Here is a 4673-nt window from a genome sequence, read left to right on the forward strand (position 1 = left end):
AGTTACAAGGGGTGTTGCGTCGCTTTCGATAATAATCAATTTGAAATATATACTTTAGCTAAAGTTACCTCCTCTGAAATTTGCAGGCATACGAGTAAACTTACTACTTCTTTGAGAATGAATTCGAAGGAAATGGATGCGAATGTCGACTTTCGAGGAGGCTTCAGGTGGTAAGGGATGAAGGAATACGAAAGTATACGGAGAACTCGAAGGTTTTACGGAGAAACGAGTCGTTTCTTATTTATGGCAAAGCATGATAATGGCACGGATGATGGGCTCCGCGTTCCTGGACCAAGTACATCCGAGGTAACCATGGCGACGATGCTCTGTAGCCATATTGGTCCTCGGCCAACTATCGATAATAGGAAAGATAAGAGTCAACCCCTGGGATACTTTATCGTTCTCGAAATGGCGACCGTGAGTCTCTCGGCCCGGCAGCCCCGGTTCGGGGTGGTTTTCGTTCCGTGCACTCGAATGGCACCGCGTCGACGATCGGATCCCGATTCTCGTTCATTGATAATGCCGCTTCTGTAATGTATCGTCGCGTCGTGGCAGTTGAGCTACTTTATGAAAACGGTCACGAATCCCACGTTTGAATAAGCCAACCCCTACTAGCTTCCTCCAAGGGACAACGAGGCGATTCAGGTGACGCTAGCAGGGGTATGCAGGTGACTTAGAAAAATTAGGCACAAGAAAAACAGAATTAATTTCTCCACCCGATAGACATATCCGACTTCGTGGATCACCGTGGATGGTCGAGATACTCATGGAGAAGGTAACCGGATAAAATGTTTCTTTACCGTCGAAAACTCCGGTGTACGGTTGGCAAGCAGTCGCCATTACGCGAAATAAATGCGAGTTAATTAAAGGGCGGAAGCAATTACTTGCGAATAAATCGCGGCCGTTAATCCGTTATAGCGCAGACAAGTTAAACTTCTCTCTCGCTCTCTGGTCCTCGCCAACGCCAACCCCTCTCGCGGGGGTTTAAATGCGAGGATAGGGATTTGCGAGTACGACGCCGACGTCGGGGGGCGCGTTCGCATAATTGGCTTTGAACGCCGCCACCTGCGACCCCGACGCCCGCAGCCTTACGTGCTCCTCTGTCCAAGGTACTATATGCGCGTCGATGTTATCACGGTCTGCGCAGAAACGAATCTACCCTCGGGATGGATAAAGGAATTGCGTGAATCGTTCGTGCTGGGGAATCGACCGAGGACAGCTGTCCTCGTCGCCTTCGTTCGATGATAAACAAGAAAATGGCATCTTCAAAGTGGATACTAAATAATAAATAAATAACTAAAAGTACTTGGTTCGAATACCTCAGCAATCCAACGAATAGACAGGTTTCGATAAATGTAACTTTTAATATGGATCGCTGGCGAACGTTCGAAAGAGCTATTTCAGCTAGCTGAGATTCAGGGTGCGTGTCTAACGCGTTGGTACCTCGTAGACAATGCCAGGCGAGGGTCCTACCAACATTGAGACGTTCCTACTGTAATTTACGAGGTCCTGTTTGCCGACAAAGATTGCGGGTGGCTCTTGCGAAGCCGAAGAGGCTGCTGGAAAATGGCACCGTGCTGGGAAATCAACTTTCGTCACGGTCACCGTTTCAACGCGATCGTACTGTGCATTATTGCCGATCATACTTCCATGAAGAGTAGAAAGTTGCTGATTCGCAGCTGCGAGTCTACCGGACGCAGTTTATCATTAGCGCCCAGAGATGACCATCTTCTAAATTATTATTTACATCAAACTATTAACGAACAAGAGGTGGAGGCATCGATCGAAGTGTTGTCTCTTTCACGAAGATCGAGGCTGGATTTGGAATTATGGAGATCTTAATATTTTCTTTTTCTCGCGATTCTTGTTTGAATCATGGTTGGTTCATGGGTCTGCCTGTAAGCGATGCCACAATATGCCTATCTATGTGTTTTTATTAATGTAAAAATGCTCTGGTCCGTGGAGACGTGCCGGCAGTTTCTCTTATTCTGTCTATAATATTTTCACGAGTTCTCCTCTGAAAAATACATATAATGCTCGATTAAATATAGACACACGGCTCTCGAACGAAGCTGCGATAAACTATAATAATCCATCCATAAGTTCCATAATTTCCACGAAGCTCTCGGCCAAATGGAAGAGTGACGCCAGGTAATAGGGCGCTCAGTAGCCGATTGGAAAGTCGATTCTCGAAAATGGAAACGACCTTGGCGAAGATGCAGGTACGGAAAGATGATCTATACTGAGGCCCCTGTTCAACGGAGAACCGACTTCTCTCATTCACCGTCATAAAACCGCATCGCAACGCATTTGGCGCAGCACCTTGGACTCACCTTTTTCGCCACCGGAAGCAACGCGCATTTCCCAGTGCCTCGCCATAAAACTGCAACCCCTGTTATGCTCGTTATAATTGCTCACGATGACCATGAAGTGGTAAAATCTGCCGACGTAAAAATCCCGATCTTCTCGAGCTGACATCAACGAACATTTCGGATACACCCATTATCCGTGGCGACTGCGTACCATAAAATGTTTTTTGGCCAAAGAGCACTGCTCGAACAAACGAAAACGACAGATACGCGGGGGTGTCGCGTTTTGGTAAATTTTAAAGGGGTCGGAAAAACAACTACTACCATAAATGTTTGCGTGACACCGTTTCTAATTGTATAGAAGAAGCTTTAACTTCGTAGGAACTCGTACGTTTATTAGTCTGGTAGTCAACGTGTTAAAGGATAAGATATCGAAACATTACGCGATGGAATCGATAATAAAAAGGGGGATATTAAAGAAAACGGTGAGGAGTAAAGGTGTCAGAGTATTTTCTACTTGTGTTATACTAAAGTTTCACTTCCTACTTGAGTACAATGACGACGCGTATCGGTAAATGTGAAGAATCAATAAATAGGAGAATTGGAGATTGTATCGGATGGAATGGTTTCCGAGGTTCTGCGGCTCTGGTAGTCCAGGTGGTTTGAAAGGGCAATTAAACGTATAAACGGTGGAAATTAGCCGCAAGAATTGGTTCGGAGTCTCGGGAAAGGCATGCCCTGAATGGATCCGCAGGCATCAGGGCCATTTAACACGGTGACACTCCATTTACCACCCCCGCAAAGAGACCGCTGGATACCAGGCAAAGCCCTAAAGCCCATATGTCAGCACGTGCCGCTGTGCCCATAGGTGCTCTATATCGTTAAATGCTTCTACTGTCAGGCTGGTGGTCAGCTTTCCGTTTATTCGTCCCAAACGTCATCCCGTCATGTATCACGAACCTACTCTTTGATCGACGCTGACTCTTGCTCTCCTATTTTCAAGGTAAGTGTTCGAGGTAAGTGAACAAAAAATTTTTGTAGTAATGTTGAATAAAAAGAGATATAAAACCACGTTATTAAATTAACGGTGTAAAAGAAGAAAGTTCCAAGCATTATGTCGTCGCGTATTACGACTGGAACTTGGATCGACGCTTTCTGATCGATCCTCACTCTTTGAGTCCTCCTATTGTTCAGGTAAGTGTTCAAGGTAAGTATATTTAGGTAAGTTTATAAGGTAAGTATTGAAGGTAAGTACACGAAGAATATTTATAGACTGTGTCATTCATTTTCTGTGTCGAATTCATCGTAGAACCGACGTGTTTTGATACACCCTACGCGTGAGGGATAGTTGAACTTTTCCATATTGGTATCATGCGCATCTACATCCGATACCATCCCTTCTGCGAACAGAATAAAGGGGGATTGGCTCGAAATCAGCGCATTCACGAATTCTTTCTTATTCCGTCCTAATTCGAGGAAACGACCGTCGTAAAACGAATCAGAAGGGTATCATACCTCGGAATTCTTTCTCCCGATTACCCTCTGGACGCTCGTTTTTGCTCCACCCTCCTGGACGACGGGGATGAAAAGAGGAGAATCTCTGGTAACCAAGCAGGAAATCGTATCCCGCGGAAAATAACCCTCCATCTATGCATTTCAGTCTTTCACCTCTTATCGAGTTATCGAAACGATACTCGCGAGACAGATTTTGCGCTTAGGTTCGAAAATTTGTCTAAAATGAGGCCTTAGTAAAGTAATCCAACCTGCGCTTGAAAATTTGTTAAGGAATCTTATATGATTTTATGGGCATTAATATCATGCAAAAAAATAAAAAAAAGTTATAACAAAAACGTTTTTAAACTTGCTTGCTACTTGCTTGCCAGGCAGACAAGCTACTTAATTTATGTTTGAGGGCAGTTTCGCTATTATTTCCCATTTAAAATGCTGTGTCTTTTCTCTTTGAACACGATTCTATCTAATATAATCATTCCTTTACTTCTTTAATTATATTCTTTAATTATTTATTCCCTTTCGAAATTTATTTCCACGGTATTTAACAATACTCTGCCCCTATAACTAATAATCAAAGCACTGTATAAAGCTGAGAATGCAAATCGAGTTCTTGTTGTTCCTAATTCAGACGTTATCCAGGTGAAGAAGACCTAATGAACGCCCTTAATTAATTAATTAATAAATTCATTCATTCATTCTTGTTCCCAATGTTCAAAAACGTGGCAAGCGACGCTATAGGCATCTCGCGGTGAGAAGGTGGAACTAAAATCCCGACCTCCATACAGCGCACCACCGGGAAAACGCACAAGTTTGTCCTCGAATAGTTCCCACTGTCAACGCTAGATGGCGCCA

Source organism: Hylaeus volcanicus, chromosome 1, assembly GCF_026283585.1.
Source record: "Hylaeus volcanicus isolate JK05 chromosome 1, UHH_iyHylVolc1.0_haploid, whole genome shotgun sequence".
Lineage (NCBI taxonomy): Eukaryota > Metazoa > Arthropoda > Insecta > Hymenoptera > Colletidae > Hylaeus > Hylaeus volcanicus.